This window comes from Pinus tabuliformis, chromosome Q (genome assembly GCF_031772625.1).
Source record: "Pinus tabuliformis cultivar Carrire ecotype Pingquan chromosome Q, CPIR1, whole genome shotgun sequence".
In the NCBI taxonomy this organism is placed as follows: Eukaryota; Viridiplantae; Streptophyta; class Pinopsida; order Pinales; family Pinaceae; genus Pinus; species Pinus tabuliformis.
Genome location: NC_142296.1, coordinates 338,235,859 through 338,254,330, shown reverse-complemented (window position 1 = coordinate 338,254,330; position 18,472 = coordinate 338,235,859). Strand labels below are relative to the sequence as shown.

The 18,472-nt window shown below is 39.7% G+C and overlaps 1 non-coding gene across 1 annotated transcript; it reads left to right on the top strand.

Annotated features, from left to right (window-relative positions):
• Positions 1-9,147: 9,147 nt before the first annotated feature.
• On the top strand, positions 9,148-9,235 carry TRNAS-UGA (transfer RNA serine (anticodon UGA)). Its single transcript has one exon. It is a non-coding gene; the product is annotated as a tRNA-Ser (tRNA).
• The last annotated feature ends 9,237 nt before the right edge of the window (positions 9,236-18,472 follow it).

Here is an 18,472-nt window from a genome sequence, read left to right as displayed (position 1 = left end):
ACGAGATAAGAAACAGAGACTCATTCAAGATTGATGCTTCTGATGTTGAATCATTGGAGGATGAGGGAAGGTCGCAAATTAATTCGGCGAAAATAAGAGATTTCTTTGATTTAGATTTGATGAATTCCAAATCAAATTCCTACAAAATAACTATCCATTTTGAATATTTGCCCAGCAGCAATTGACGTGACAAAGTGTGTGTCATAGGGTTACAATCTGAAACAATAGTATTTTTACAGAGGAGGATGTAATGACGAAATCTATGCACAGCTTGAACGGCTACAAAAGCTAACTTTTCGACATAGGAATACTTACTTTCTGTATCATTGAGATTACAACTCAAGTAATAAATAGGATTCTTAGTTCCACTTTCTTTGTGAACTAAAACCATGCCAACGGTTGAATCTACAGCAGCGAGATGTAGGTAATAGTCTTTTTGATAGTTTGGGGCATACATTAATGATACTCTAATTAGGGCATCTTTAAGAGCATCAAAGGAAGCTTGCACAACCTGATCCCAATAGAAGGGTACCCCTTTCTTCAAAAGACGAGTAAAGCCTTTAGCTAATTCAGCATAGTTTGGAATGAACCTCCTCAAAAAGTTTTCCTTCCCTTGAAGTCTTTGTAACTGTAATAAGTTTAAAGGTGGAGGCAAGTTAAGGATTGCCTGAAACTCAATTTGATTGAGTCGAATTCCATTTCTGTTCTTCTTTTTTGGGGAAAGAAAAGGTAAGGTATTCGGGAATAAAAATTGGGTAAAATAAAACTTACGCTCAGTGAAGGTGAGTTCTGGAGATAGAACAATTCCTTCTGTCGTGTATCCCCGGTCAATGCACCTTTAGATGCTTTCATCTCCTGAGGATTTTAGTACCGAGCGAAAGGTTACACCTATGCAATAGGCCTTGCTTGTATAGTTGAACCTATTTGATAGGCGCGCATGAGGGGAGAAAGCACTACGTATGGAAATCGACAACACAAAAGCTTCGTTATAGCCCATATGCATTACCCTTTTTTGAAGGGTAGTGAGAATGGTTGGGACAACAAACATCCATCTCGTTTGTACTTCGGATACCCTTATAATGGAACCATCGGAGATTGTTGAAGTGATTAATCCCCGGAGAATACAGGGCGTTAAGAACAAAGAAATTGTTAGAGGTTCCATTCCTAGTAGTAAGATCCTTGGTATTTGGAAAAGAATCTTTGCAAGAAGGATGGCTAGAGATTCATTGGAAATACACTAGCCCTTGTTAATTCATAATATTTGGTCAGAATCTTTTTTTTTTTTTTCAATTCCACGGATTACTCCCCATATTACCTACTGTAAAGAAAGGAGGAGCCGTATGAGGTGGGAATCTCATGTACGGTTTTGAAGCGGAGATCATTTCAATGGAATGAACGACCGTAATGAATGTCAGCTCAATCGGAAGGGGAATATGCGGAAGCTTTACAAAATTATTATGAAGCTATGCGACTGGAAACGGATCCTTATGATCGAAGTTATATACTATATAATATAGGTCTTGTGCATACAAGTAATGGGGAACATACGAAGGCTTTGGAATATTATTTCCAAGCATTAGAACGGAACCCATCCTTACCACAAGCTCTTAATAATACGGCCTTGATCTGTCATTACGTGCGACTATCTGTACCATAGAATAACTTAGTTAATAACTGAGTAAGGACAAAAGAAAAGGCTTTCTACATATGCACCGTCCCAAGTAACGGTATTTTATCAGCTGTAGCGAAAAAAACTCTCATAGGAGCCGGAATATGAATAGATAGAGCCTAAATATTACATGGATAATAAATTCAATTGATGATGGAAGCACCATAAAGATCAATTATTGAAAGTCGGGCTGATACGATCAAATCTGCTCATTGACAAGAATCAGGAATCAACTTATGTAATAGAGTTGATCTACTAAGCTATTGAGCAGCGGTGTAGCATTAGATCCTAAAGATGTGAAGTACTCCAGCCAGAGAGTACTCTCCAAAAATTCTATACGGAACTGAGATAGTTACCTTGCAAAAAGACTTTGATTTGGACAATCAATCTGAAGTATAGAAAGAGATATACTTCATCTTTTTGAGGGTAGGAGAAAAGATAGAACCTGATCATTGAATTGATTGGAAGTTAAATCAGAAACTCATGTCATTGACTTTTTTTGGTCCTTTGGTTAATATGAACTCCCAATGAATCATCTCCAATTCTTTGGAAATTTTGGTAGAGGACTAAAGAATAGTGGATTGAGCTGTATGAGGTAGGAAACTCTCAAGTATGGTTCTGAGGGAAGAAAACTTTTCCAAGTTTACCTATCCCGACTGAGGAGAACAGGCCATTCGACAGGGAGATCCTGAAACTGCAGAGGCTTGGTTCGATCAAGCTGCTGAGTATTGGGAACAAGCTATAGCACTTGCTCCGGGCAATTACATCGAAGCACAAAATTGGTTAAAGATTACAGGACGCTTTGGAGAATGAGAGTTTCTATTATTGGGAAATCGTTTTCATTATTGAATATCTGACTCGAAATCAATGGGATTTTTCCAGAATATTCCCAAAAATTAGATTCTATTTCGTCAACATCTTATAGGGATATATTTACAATATAAAAAGAATACCTTTTCTGATTCTGGATTGTTGACGGATCTTCTTAATAGGGGTAAAATCCATCTGGCTGGATATTTTTTTCATTAATGATCTATGAATAACGATTTATAATGGATGGCCTTTTATATGGGACATACAGAGGAGTATCAATAGATGGATAAATAAATATATATATATATATCCATATATACAGATATATTTATTTATCCATCTAGAAACGGTGTAGTGTAATAATCACCGTTGCTTTTTTAAAATTACAAAAAAAAGGCTTTTTCATGCAAAAAAGCCCGCGGTCCATTGAGCACCTCAAAAGATATGTCATAATAGAATTGAACACCTGCCTCAGATTGACTCCCGTATCATAGTCGCTCCAGTCATAAACTAGAAAATAAAGGGAGAAACGAGTTGAGATATATCTCTCGTAAGTTCACTAATTGCTATTGGCAGGTTTCTTATTATTTAAGTCCCGTCCGAAAAGAGGAGAATTCAATGACCATTCGTTCACCGGAACCAGAAGTAAAGAAAGTAAAGGTCGTAGTGGATAGAGATACTGTAAAAACATCTTTTGAAAAATGGGCCAAACCTGGTCATTTCTCAAGGATGCTAGCTAAAGGTCCTGATACTACCACTTGGATCTGGAACTTACATGCTGATGCTCACGATTTTGATAGCCATACTAATAATTTGGAAGATATTTCTCGCAAAATCTTTAGCGCTCATTTTGGTCAACTAGCCATCATCTTTATTTGGCTAAGTGGGATGTACTATCACGGCGCTCGTTTCTCCAATTATGAAGCATGGTTGGCTGATCCCACTCACATCAAACCCAGTGCCCAAATAGTTTGGCCAATAGTAGGCCAAGAAATATTGAATGGGGATGTAGGTGGAGGTTGTCGAGGGATACAAATAACCTCTGGGTTCTTCCAGATTTGGCGAGCATCTGGAATAACCAGTGAATTACAACTTTACTGCACTGCAATTGGTGCATTGATCTTTGCAGCGTTAATGCTTTTTGCTGGTTGGTTCCATTATCACAAAGCTGCCCCAAAATTGGCTTGGTTCCAGGAAGTAGAATCCATGTTGAACCATCATATAGCAGGGTTACTAGGACTTGGATCTCTATCTTGGGCAGGACACCAAATACATGTCTCTCTACCCATTAACCAACTTCTAGACGCTGGAGTGGATCCTAAAGAGATACCACTTCCTCATGAATTTATTTTCAATCGCGATCTTTTGGCTCAACTTTATCCCAATTTTGCTAAGGGAGTGACCCCATTTTTAACCCTGAATTGGTCGGAATATTCAAACTTTTTGACTTTTCGTGGAGGATTAAATCCAGTAATGGGGGGTCTGTGGTTGACCGATACTGTGCATCATCATTTGGCTATTGCAGTTCTTTTCCTGATAGCCGGTCATATGTATAAGACCAATTGGCTCATTGGCCATAATCTCAAGGACCTTTTAGAAGCTCATAAATGTCCATTTACGGGGGAGGGCCATAAAGGTCTTTACGAGATCTTAACTACCTCGTGGCATGCTCAGCTAGCTGTTAACCTAGCTATGTTAGGATCTTTAACTATTGTTGTAGCTCACCACGTGTATTCGATGCCTCCCTACCCATACCTAGCTACTGATTATGGTACCCAACTCTCTCTATTCACACATCATATGTGGATTGGTGGGTTTATCATAGTTGGCGCTGCTGCACATGCAGCGATTTTTATGGTAAGAGACTATGACCCAACTACTCAATACAACAATTTATTAGATCGCGTTCTTAGACATCGTGATGCAATTGTATCACACCTCAACTGGGTATGTATATTCTTAGGTTTCCATAGTTTTGGTTTGTATATTCATAATGATACTATGAGCGCTCTAGGACGTCCTCAAGATATGTTCTCAGATACTGCTATACAATTACAACCTATCTTTGCGCAATGGATACAAAACACTCATGCTTCAGCACCTGGTTCAACAGCTCCTGGTGCAACAGCGAGTACCAGCTTAACCTGGGGAGGTGGTGATTTGGTGACAGTAGGTTCCAAAGTGGCTTTGTTACCAATTCCATTAGGAACCGCGGATTTTTTGGTACATCACATTCATGCATTTACTATCCATGTGACTGTTTTAATCCTACTTAAAGGTGTTCTATTTGCCCGTAGCTCCCGTTTAATACCTGATAAAGCGAATCTGGGTTTTCGCTTTCCTTGTGATGGACCTGGTAGAGGAGGAACATGTCAAGTATCTTCCTGGGATCATGTCTTCCTTGGTTTATTCTGGATGTACAATGCAATTTCGGTAGTAATATTCCATTTCAGCTGGAAAATGCAGTCCGATGTTTGGGGTAATATAAGTGATCAGGGAGTGGTAACTCATATTACGGGAGGAAACTTTGCACAAAGTTCCATTACGATTAACGGGTGGCTCCGTGACTTTCTATGGGCACAAGCCTCTCAAGTGATCCAATCTTATGGTTCTTCATTATCTGCATATGGTCTTTTATTTTTAGGTGCTCATTTTGTTTGGGCCTTCAGTTTAATGTTCTTATTCAGCGGCCGTGGGTATTGGCAAGAACTCATTGAATCTATTGTTTGGGCCCATAAAAAATTGAAGGTTGTTCCTGTTATCCAGCCCAGAGCCTTGAGCATTGTACAGGGACGTGCTGTAGGAGTAGCTCATTACCTTCTGGGTGGAATCGTCACAACATGGGCGTTCTTCCTGGCAAGAATTATTGCAATAGGATAAAGGCTAGGAGGATTTGAAAAGTATATGGCATCAAGATTTCCAAAGTTCAGCCAAGGCTTGGCTCAGGACCCAACTACTCGTCGTATTTGGTTCGGTATTGCGACCGCACATGACTTTGAGAGTCATGATGATATTACCGAAGAACGCCTTTATCATAAAATTTTTGCTTCCCACTTTGGTCAGTTGGCAATAATCTTTCTGTGGACCTCTGGTAATTTGTTCCATGTGGCTTGGCAAGGCAATTTTGAAGCATGGGTACGCGATCCCTTACATGTAAGACCCATTGCTCATGCAATTTGGGATCCTCATTTTGGTCAACCAGCTATAGAAGCCTTTACCCGAGGAGGTGCTCCCGGTCCGGTCAATATTGCTTATTCCGGTGTTTATCAATGGTGGTATACCATTGGCTTACGCACTAACGAAGATCTTTATGCTGGAGCTCTTTTCTTTCTATTTCTTTCTGTCATCTTTTTAATAGCGGGTAGGTTACATCTACAACCTAAATGGAGACCAAGTGTTTCATGGTTCAAAAATGCCGAATCCCGTCTCAATCATCATTTGTCAGGACTCTTCGGAGTCAGTTCTCTAGCTTGGACAGGGCATTTAGTTCATGTCGCTATTCCTGAATCAAGGGGAGTGCACGTCAGATGGGATAATTTTTTGGATGTATTACCGCATCCCGAAGGTTTAGAACCGCTTTTCACAGGTCAGTGGAATCTCTATGCTCAAAATCCTGATTCTAGTAGTCACTTATTCGGTACCTCCCAAGGGGCGGGAACTGCTATTCTAACTTTTCTCGGAGGATTCCATCCACAAACTCAAATTTTATGGCTGACTGATATGGCTCATCATCATTTAGCTATTACACTTGTTTTTTCAATTGCTGGTCATATGTATAGAACCAACTTTGGGATTGGTCACAGTATGGAAGATATTTTGGAGGCACATGTTCCTCCAGGAGGCCTATTAGGATGCGGACATAAGGGTCTTTATAACACAATCAATAATTCTCTTCATTTTCAATTGGGTCTTGCTTTAGCTTCTTTGGGGGTTATAACTTCCTTGGTAGCTCAACACATGTATTCTTTACCCCCTTATGCATTCATAGCACAAGACTTCACCACCCAAGCTGCATTATATACTCATCATCAATACATTGCCGGGTTCATTATGACAGGAGCCTTTGCTCATGGAGCTATATTCCTCATTAGGGATTATAATCCGGAACAGAATAAGGATAATGTATTGGCGAGAATGTTGGAGCAGAAAGAAGCTATAATATCTCATCTTAGTTGGGTTAGTTTATTACTAGGTTTCCATACCTTGGGACTTTATGTCCATAATGATGTTATGCTTGCTTTCGGTACTCCAGAAAAACAAATCTTGATCGAGCCCATATTTGCTCAGTGGATACAATCTGCTCATGGTAAGACGTTATATGGTTTCGATATACTCCTATCTTCAACAAGTGGTCCATCATTCGATGCAGGTAAGAGCATATGGTTACCCGGTTGGTTAAATGCTATTAATGATAATAATAATTCATTGTTCTCAACAATTGGTCCTGGAGACTTTTTGGTTCATCATGCTATTGCTCTAGGTTTGCATAAAACTACATTGATCCTAGTTAAAGGTGCTTTGGATGCGCGTGGTTCCAGGTTAATGCCAGATAAAAACGATTTTGGTTATAGTTTTCCTTGCGATGGTCCGGGACGGGGTGGTACTTGCGATATCTCGGCCTGGGATGCTTTTTATTTAGCAGTTTTCTGGATGTTGAATACTATTGGATGGGTTACTTTCTATTGGCATTGGAAGCATATAACATTATGGCAGGGTAATGTAGCACAATTTAATGAGTCTTCCACTTATTTAATGGGATGGTCAAGAGATTATCTATGGTTAAATTCTTCACAACTTATTAATGGATACAATCCTTTTGGTATGAACAGTTTATCTGTTTGGGCGTGGATGTTCTTATTCGGGCATCTTGTTTGGGCTACTGGATTTATGTTCCTTATTTCCTGGCGTGGATATTGGCAGGAACTGATCGAAACTCTTGCATGGGCCCATGAACGCACGCCTTTAGCTAATTTAGTTCGATGGAGAGACAAGCCAGTAGCCCTTTCCATTGTTCAAGCACGATTAGTTGGATTAGCTCACTTTTCCGTAGGTTATATATTCACTTATGCAGCTTTTTTAATTGCCTCTACATCAGGTAAATTTGGTTAATTCTTCTTCATCAATTTCTCTGTGGGGTATTGTCATTGATACAATGACAATACCCCACAGAGAAAAAGTAATCAACATAATATTACTCCATCTAAAATCTGATCTATATTTTGATTCCTGGTAGGTAATAGTACCAACTGAACTATTATGGCGAGAAAGAGTCTCATTCAGAGAGAGAAGAAGAGACAAGCACTGGAACGGAAATATTATTTAATTCGTCAATCTTTGGAGGAAAAAAGCAAAGTGTCATCATTGGATGACAAATGGGAAATTCATAGAAAATTGCAATCTTCACCACGTAATAGTGCACCTACACGTCTCCATCGACGTTGTTCTTCGACTGGAAGACCTAGAGCCAACTATCGAGACTTTGGATTGTTCGGACACATACTCCGTGAGATGGCCCACGCATGTTTATTGCCCGGGATAAAAAAATCGAGTTGGTAGGAAAAGAAAAAAGTAATTGAAGTTTCTTGTGATAATGGGATATAGTACCTCTATCCCTATATAGGGATAGGGGTACTATATCCCATTATTGTTTTGTGTACCCATTCTGATTATGATATAAATCAATGGTGTAGAGTAGAGTAGTCTGGTAGCTCGCAAGGCTCATAACCTTGAGGTCACGGGTTCAAATCCTGTCTCCGCCAGACCAGAACATACGAAGTATTTTGGTCCGGAAAGGATTGCTCTCTCACTTATAAATTTATAATTGAATTATAAGTGAGGAAAAGAAACGATCAATACATGAACTATTCTTTTTCATATTCCATGTGAAGGGCGGGTAGCGGGGATCGAACCCGCATCTTCTCCTTGGCAAAGAGAAATTTTACCATTCAACCATACCCGCATTTCAATTATATGAATATATAGATATTCATATAATTGAAATGGAAAATACATATATGTTCAATCCCATTCGTAAGTAGATACCATTTTTGAATGGTCCAATTATTAATTCAATTACGGATATGGAAAACCCCTCCTCCTTGGGCCTGAAGTAAAAGGCCCTTCAGAAAAGCTATAAAGCCCTCCGGGAGGAGGGGGAGGGAGTGTGAACCTAAAACATCTAGAACATATCTAAGATATGAAAGAATTAAGGATACCTACAAAAAGGACTGATCCGATCCATAATGATACACCCGAAAATACAACATTTTTGCTACTTGACCAACCATCGGGAGAGGCAAGTGCAACAGGTACACCAATCACTAGTAAAAATGAAATAGCAATTAATGCAAACACAACCGATTGGAAAGCAATAGTCATGGTTGTGATCTTACAAGCTCCCAACAGATTGAATAGACTATACCATCCGATCCCCAATTTTCAATTCTGATCAAATGCACTATGGAAAGGATTTGACCATAAATTGATCGAGCTTTCAAACTTTTTCAATTTGATATTTGAGTGTGAGAGGAGAGGGAAATTCGTTTCTTTTTTTTCCATTCCAGATGATGAAAAATCATCATATGTCACAGGTATAGTTGGTATCGACCCGAATTTATGCTTATAGTTAGGGATTATACGAAGGGGTAGAATAGAAGTTGTCCCCGGGAGAGATGGCCGAGTGGTTAATGGCTCCGGTCTTGAAAACCGGTATAGATAAAAAAACTATCGAGGGTTCGAATCCCTCTCTCTCCTTTTGTTTTTCAACAATTGCATTTACCGGTCCAATAAAAAAAAAAGAGAATAGCTCGGCTGTATATAGCCGAGCTACAAGGATCCAGTTGGAAAAAGAGTATTTGAAAAGACTCCTATCCCGCCGATATGGGAGATAGATGTAATGAAATTGAATCGATTTTTCTTCCATCTGGTTTGATCTATTGTTTCAGTTAAGAGGAGTCATGGAAAGGACAGGTTCGAAATCACGATCAATCCCTTTCTCAAATCCTGCTGCAGCTGCACGAGCCCTTCCCGCATGCCACAAATGACCTACGAAGAAGAAAAATCCTAGAACGAAATGGGAGGTGGATAACCAACTTCGGGGAGAGACATAATTCACCGCATTGATTTCGGTAGCTACACCACCCACAGAATTTAAAGAACCTAAAGGAGCATGAGTCATATATTCTACTGAACGTCATTCCTGCCAAGGCTGTATGTCTTTTCTCTACTTGCTCAGATCCAAACCATTAGGGCCCCTTAGGGGTTCCAACCAAGGAGCACGGAGATCCCAAAAACGCATCGTTTCCCCTCCAAAGATAATTTCTCCAGTCGGAGAACGCATAAGGTATTTACCTAAACCAGTAGGTCCTTGGGCAGACCCCACACTAGCTCCAAGACGTTGGTCTCTAACTAAAAAAGTAAACGCTTGAGCTTGAGAGGCTTCTGGGCCAGTGGGCCCATAAAATTCACTGGGATAAACGGTATTGTTGAACCAAACAAAACAACAAGCAATAAAACCAAAGAGGGATAGAGCCGCTAAACTATAGGACAAATAAGCTTCTCTGGACCATACGAATGCATGGGGAGCCCATGCAAAAGGTTTGGTTAAGATATGCCAGATACCACCGAAGATACAAATGGAACCTAACCATACATGTCCTCCAATTACATCTTCTAGATTGTCCACGCTAACGATCCATCCTTCTCCTCCGAAAGGAGATTTCAGTAAATAACCAAATATAGCACTTGGGTTAAGTGTCGGGTTCGTAATTTTTCTTACATCTCCACCGTTGGGAGCCCAAGTATCATATACACCTCCAAAATACAAAGCTTTTAGCACTGGAAGAAAAGCACCAACAACTAGCAAGATTAGGTGAATACCCAAAATTGTGGTCATTTTGTTTCTATCTTTCCATACATAGCCAAAGAATGGAAAAGATTCTTCTAAAGTTTCGGGTCCTATGAGTGCATGATAAATACCACCAAAACCTAAAACCGCAGAAGAAATTAAGTGAAGTACCCCAGATACAAAATATGGAAAAGTGTCCACGATTTCCCCACCAGGACCGACTCCCCATCCTAGAGTAGCTAGATGGGGAAGCAGAATCAATCCTTGTTCATACATAGGTTTTTCCGGTACGAAATGAGCCACTTCGAATAGGTTCATTGCTCTGGCCCAGATTACAATTAATCCGGCATGAGCCACGTGAGCCCCAAGCAATTTACCCGACAAATTGATAAGTCGGGCATTACCGGCCCACCAAGCGAAACCAGTGGTTTCTTGATCACGACCAGCTAAAGCTATAGTTCCATTAAAGAGCGTTTCCACGGGGTAGGACCTCCTCAGGGAATATAAGGTTTTCATGAGGCTGATCTTGAGCCGCCATCCAAGCACGAATACCTTCGTTCAGGAGAATATTTTTTGTGTAGAAAGTCTTAGATTCAGGATCTTCTGCTGCACGGATCTCCTGGGAAACAAAATCATAGGCACATAAGTTTAGAGCTAGACCAACTACTCCAATGGCACTCATCCATAAACCGGTCACTGGCACAAATAACATGAAGAAATGTAACCAACGTTTATTGGAAAAAGAAACCCCAAAAATCTGGGACCAGAAGCGGTTAGCAGTGACCATGGAATAAGTCTCTTCGGCTTGAGTCGGGTTAAAAGCACGGAACGTATTTGCACCATAACCATCTTCAAATAAAGTATTTTCCACGGTAGCACCATGAATAGCGCATAGAAGAGCAGCACCCAATACTCCGGCAACTCCCATCATATGAAATGGATTCAAGGTCCAATTATGAAAACCTTGAAAGAAGAGGATAAAACGGAAAATAGCTGCTACACCAAAACTAGGTGCGAAAAACCAACCGGACTGTCCCAATGGATAGATCAAAAATACAGAAACAAAGACAGCAATTGGAGCAGAGAATGCAATTGAATTATAAGGTCGCAATTGTACAGATCGAGCAAGTTCAAATTGACGTAACATGAAACCTATTAGACCGAAAGCACCATGAAGAGCAACGAAGGTCCATAGACCACCTAATTGACACCAACGAGTCAAATCTCCTTGTGCTTCGGGACCCCATAATAGCAGCAAAGAATGTGCTAAACTATTAGCAGGAGTAGAAACTACGGTAGTTAGGAAATTACAACCTTCCAGATAGGAACTGGCCAATCCGTGAGTATACCATGAAGTCACAAAGGTTGTACCCGTGAACCATCCACCTAAGGCAAAATAGGCACAAGGAAAGAGCAATAGACCGGACCAACCCACAAAAACGAAACGGTCTCTGCGTAGCCAGTCATCCACAGTATCAAATAAAGTTTTTTCTTCTTTAGAAGACTTTCCAAGGGCTATAGTCATAGCGATCTTTTGAGACCACAAATCCAAGCAATTGAATAAAGCCATCACAAAACACACACCTGTGTACATTGAATCGTATCTTGTAGTGTCGGAACCGTAAAATTATTGCTCTCAAATGTTGTGGGTGATCAGTCCGCTTTCGTGAATGAGCAGGCAAATCATAAAGATAAGGTTGAACAATGTGCTTGATGTCATGGAAGGCATAATTCATCGCCCTCTGAAATGTAGCGCCTACATTCTTCAAACCAAAAGGTAACTTTCGATAAGCAAATGTGCCCCACGGACAAATAAATGTTGTTTTAGATCGTTCCTGTGGGTGGATATTGATTTGATTGTAGCCATAAAATCCATCCATGAATGAGAAGATTTCACATCCAACACATTATTCAATAATCTAGTCAATAAAAGGTGTAGGGAGATAAGGAGTATGTGAAAGCTTTAGGTAGGCTTCTTTACTGTCTTATTTAATCTGTTGGTTATAGAAAAAGTAGAGAATGCTTTGCATTGTTGTTCTAGACTTAGCTACTATTCTAGGGGTTTAGGCATTTATCCATAGATACTAAAACTTCCCAAAACAAATTGGGGACTCCGCTGGGGATCAACTATCTATCATAATAGCTTATCAGCCTCTTAAGAAATTTTTACAAACTGTACTTTTGGTCGTTGGTTGAATTTCAGTCTTATTTCATTTAAAATTGAGTCAAAACTGTGTCAAATTGCCTTCAAAAATGGCTTACTGTCACCAGTGCAGCCCAGTGAAGGACACAGTGCGCTACAATGCACTTCCCGCATAGAGACAGTGCACTGAAGTACACTGTCTCTCACTGCAGCCTACGTTGATCCCTTGAGGGTTAGTTTCCCATCTAGGAGATGAAGTTTTTTGCCAATTTTCTCATGTTTGAATGATTTTCAAAATGTCAATGATGTCTTGTCTCTGAAAATACTTTTCATCTCCTTAGTTGGCCCTACATAGACTAGGATTGATAAATGTTTCTTATGTATTTACTTTGTCATTTTTAATCTATAGTCGAAAGTTAGTTTTTTAGTCGATTGATCTTTGTCGAAAGAAAGTGTCATAAAATCGTCTTTTGCTTCGAAAATTTAATTGTCGTAAATTCTTCATTCATGAAAGATTGATTGATTGATGTGTGCATATGATTAGTCTTTTCATTAAAAGTGTCGTAATTCCTCATTTCTTTGAAAATGAAAGTCGTAAAGTCTTCCTTTCCTTGAAAAGAAATTGTCACAAAATCGTCATTTTTAGGAAAAGAGTTTATTGATCGATTGTGCATTAGCTTCCTTTTTTTTCATTCACATTAAGGGAAATCAAAAATAAATACATGCATGTTGCATTAAAAAAGTTTGTGTGTGCTGATAGGAATAGTGTAGGGAATTTGCATTTAGATTGTGCTCTTTTCTCTTTGATCAAAAGGAATCTGATTACTCTATCCCTAAGTAGCTAAGATTTTCATCGTTAAATTGAATGGAAAAAATGTTTATCATGATAGTTGCATTCCTAGGAATTTCAGAATACATCACATGGTGAACTTGAAAGGAAAATTCCTAAGCAAGATCAACTTAAAATAAACATCAATTTACCTAATGGAGCATTGTCATTAACGAGAACATTTAGTGGTTCTAGGCTAGAGACGTGTTCCAGCGTTGTAAAACAAAGCAGTTGTCGCTAACTTGTCTACAATACATCCCGAGTGTGATACCTCATTCCACGTATGTGAGTATATCATAGCTCATCCACGTACCTTCAGGTATATAGGGCGGTGTTACAGTACGTAAAGTATGTGGGAATTCTCTCACTATGCAGTTTTGCATTAGACAGCTCTTATATGGATTGGGCCTCCACGTACCTTCGGGTATATATGGGAGGACAACTCTAGGTTGCTATCCATCCTTAAGTAACCGAGTTGGCTGCCTTGTAAACTGTGATACACCAAACACAACATTCGGGGAGATTTCCTGCCCGTACTTCTTGGTTCACCAGGAGGTATTCTGCAGTTCAGAGTTTCTTGGTAAACCTTTTGCCTAGTATAACCCCTTTTTTTAATTTCTTTTTTGATAATAAAATTAATCAGCAATCATGGAGGAACATCAACCCATACCCCATCGTTCATGGAGAATAGCAAGCAGACTGCCTTTTCCTCCTGAAGCGACACCAATTCAGGCAAAGCGGTCTCGCTTAACTAAGTCTAGTACATCAAGAACTCCTAGTTATTCATCTAAGTTACCCTAATTATCTATTTCGGTAAGTACAGAAACTCCAGTTACTCCAACTATTTATGGTACATCTGTTCCTGAAGAAGAAGTTTCACAATTACCTCAAGACATTAGCACTGATCCTAGTGAAACAGTAACCGAAGTTGTTCAACAACAAGTTGATTCTCAACTTGAAATTACTCAACAAGAAAGTACTTTTGAACTTGAATCAGTTCAACCAAAAGTTAATCCAAAAGTTGTCCCAGTTCAAACAGAAGTTACATCTGAACCTAAAGTTGTTTAGGAACCTCTTTCTGAAACTGTTTTTCATTTACCTGAACATCTAGACTTTGAATTTGAACATTCAGAAGTTGTTACTTTACCAAAAGATGATCAAACGGTTACCCCTCAGACATTAGTGACTATTGAAACTTCAACTTCATCTACACCAGAAATCTTTTATGGACCTGACGGTGAAGTTCTTCCACCAGGTTTAATTGCTATAGAGGAGGAATTGGAAGAAGATTCCACACCTGGAACCCCATTTCACTTTGGAACTAGGCTTTAACTTTACCTTAATACTAGTGATTTTTTCGCTTCATTTGATCCTGCTTCTTTTAAAGTACTCGTCGATTCTTTAGGACAACTTTTGGGTCAGCTAACTATGGTTGAACAACCATCAACATCTCAGACTATATCATCTGATATAGTTGCAGCAAAATATTCTGTCGTAACCTCTTCGATGTTTTCTACCACACCTGAGTCACACCTCTATGGTGAATCGTCCATCCCAATTGGTTACCAATCATTATCTAGAACCCACTCAGGGGTTGCTTCTACACTATGGTCATCACCCATGTCCTCAACTAGAATTTTACCTGGTTATTCTCTAATGGGAACTCAACAGTTTGATCGTGCATATCAGTATCAAGCTGGGAAATTTTGTCAACAAAGACCTATGTATCCATTAAATACTGGATTGCCACCATATGGAGAGAAATATGCTTATTCATTGTATCCTCCTTATTCCGGGGGACTACCATATTGGTGAGAACCATTATTGCAGCAATAATGCTACAACTCTTGGGCTGCCTACTTTACTCTTATCAACTCGGTAGTTCGTAACAAACTTGGAAGCATCGATGTTGTATGCACAAGTATTAGTTCTCACTGCAGGTCGTCACTTGGTCAGCCGGCGTAAGATCACTAGGAGCTCAAGCCAACTTCTATGGATTCCAGAAGAAGCTCTATATGTGATGAAAGGAAAGAAAGATTACTCTATAAATGCTATTCTAACTGCAGAAGGAGAAAGACTGAAATGTAAAGCAACCCTAGAAAACCCTAATTAACCAACTAATTCTACTTTTGCAGAAAGCACTATAAAAACTATGAAATGAATGCCATTACCTACTCAAGGAAGTAAACAACATCTAACTAAGCTATTTCTGGAAGTAAATAAGTAATTTATTGTGTGTGAATGTGGCAGTGAATAGGTGGTGTTGAAGGGTGGTTTTGGGACTGGAGAGGATGTAGGATGGTGTGGATGGGTCCTAGGAGGTCTCAGGTGGAGGATGTGATGGCTGATAAGCTAGCCTGCTGCTAGAAGAGATCTGTTGCAAAGGAACTGACAATCAACCAATAAGATCAAGCAAGCAATGAAATGAGTGCATCTAGAAAAAACAGAGTTTTGCATTAAAAATGGTCTAAACTATGATCTATGAAAGGAAATGTTGTAGGAAAGGAAAGCATGAAAGAATACTATTGCAAATCAAGAAGTGAGCATGATGAAGAAGATATAAAGCAAAGCAAAACTGGACTATTAACCTACTAAAAAGCTGCAAACACTAGAAGTCCTATGAAGGAGGAAAATCTATGTTTTTGGGGCAACAAGAGGGTCTTTGCCTCAAATCATGGTCCCAAAGGGAGGAAGAGAGGCCAAGGCACTATTTCTAGTCGTTTGAGTCTTTGTTTATCACTATTTAACCTGCTCTAGAAAACACAAACAGAAGCAAACTACCAAATCATCAAAAGCAACCTATTCTTAACTATAAAAGAAATACATCAAACAACAAACTAATCTAAAACTGAAAAAAAGCATACAAATAAAAGTAAATAGGAGCTTGGTTTCTTGGATTGGGCCCTAACCCAAGAGCTTTAGCCCTCTGAGATAACTCAGTGCTATCTCAAAAAGGATTCCATCTTTATTTTCAAAACAATAGCAAGATTACATGAAACTGTCGCAAAAATAATAAGCTCGAAGTTTGAGCAGAGTTTACATAAGAAAATAATCCGACAAAATTCTGACCCTAGTGAGGCCCTAGGCCCCTCTACTTATTCAAATGAAGCTAACAATAGCTTCCTTAAAATCAGGGAGGCTTGGCTCCCAAAACTCAAGATAATTATCAGTCATCCTCCACTTGCTCGGTTGCCTTCTAGTGCATGATTCGGCTACTTGTACTCTGAGCTGAATGAAGGGGAATTCGAAGTGAGGAGTAATAAATGAGGGGGAATTCCTCCTATAAGTCCTCTCCTTTTTCCACTTCGAGTTATTGCTACCATTTTTCCATTGAATCCTTGACTTTGACCTCGAAACTCATCACTAATCTACATTAAGTACATGTTAGACCACATGGCACAATAACTAACTCAACTCACTCTATAAGCATAAATATAATTAAAAAATCATACAATAATCTAAGAGAATGGTTAATTTGACTAGGTTAGGAGGTAAAACTAGCCCATATAATTACCCATTTATGATGCTCATCATCACCCCCTACTAAAAGTGATGCTCATCTTCTAAGAAACTTAGTCAATCTCCTCATATTTTATGGCCCTGGTGGCCTCCCTAGCATCCCAGGCTTTTGATGTGGTCTGCTCTTCTTTGCCATAGAATCCTTCCTTCCAATCTATCTCCTTTCACTACTCCTCCTCTTCTTCTTCTCTTCTGCCTTCCAGCATGCCTAATAGCAGTGGGGGAATCAGTTTGAGGCCAATCCAATTGACCTTCATCCTCTGCATGGAGTGCTTGTACATTGGCACTCTTTTCAATGCCTCCTTCAGCCTCATGGGGGAATGATATTCCCTGATCTGCAAACTGTGTGGTAAAGTGTTCCATCTCCTCATGCATGTATGCACACAGTCATCCTCAAGTAGCCTTTGCATATCCTCAAAGTGCACAATGGCTTGTGCCTGATTGGTGAGATATCTAGGGGAAATATGAGGGTCATTAGCAAGCAGGTTGTGTGTGCTGATGAGTACCATAGGATCTGATGGCTCAGCTCTTATCATTAGTGGCTCATTCTGCTCCTTTACCATCAATCCTTTTATTTCTGCTACCCTCAATTCTTCATGGTTCATCCATGAGGCCATGGCCATTAATTGCAGGTCCCCTAGATTGGCATTGGGGTTCCACATATTCATGTATATAAGGGCCATGTTACGTAGGTAGAATTCTGCCATCTTTGCCTTATCTCCTGATGTGCTTTGGTCACACAGATCCATAAATTGCTTGTAACCTTGGAAAGGAATTGTGCCTCTTTGTGCCAGAGTCTTTATCTTGAATTGTAACCATTGGTCCTTGAGATAGAGGTCATAGGACTTTTTTGGTGTTCTACATTTCAATGCCTCCATGGATAAGCTGGCCATGCATGCGAGTTGAGTCTCTTTCTCTTGCAGCTGCCTCCTTAACAATTCATTTTCAATTTCAAGGTGGCTTCTTGTAATTGCTTCTCTGTCTCTAAGAGAACTCAACTCTCTGTCCATTTCTTTGAGTTTGTTTTCCATATGGCCAACATCCTCAACTCCTTTGGATTTGGCTATTTGCATCCACCTATGTGTTCTTATTCTTTCTTTCTCTTATTCAAAGAATAGTGGAATTGCAAATTTTTGTGGTATTATCCTTCCTCCCTTAATTAGATTGTAATAAGAGGCAAGACTAGGCTGGGGATCAGGTTCTTGTAGCTTTGTTGCTTCCTCCTTTGCCTGTGGCTGTCCTTCCATCCTTTTCTCAAGATTTTGGGTCTCTTGTAGTTTTGACAGTGTCTCTAGTAGAACTGTCTGAGCCTCCTGTAGGACTGTTTTTGGGTCCTGTAGTACTACCTTTTCCTTCCATGTGGAAGATCTAGGAGTCCCCCTTTCATATGTGATAGGTGTCTTGGAAGGGGATTCTTTCCCCTTGGCAGAGGGTGAATCTTCAATTGTAATTGGCACTTTTGAAGAGGGCTAAGGTTGGCCTATTTTGATTCTTGTGCTCTTCCTATCCCTGAAATACATGGAGGCTTGTCTTTTCCTCTTTTTCTTTGGCTTGATTGGTGTACTGAGGGTAGTGAGGGCAACTGCTACCTCCCTTTCTAGAGTCTCACGGGACTCTTCTCCTTGTTCTTCCTTTTCTGCCACTTTTTCTCCT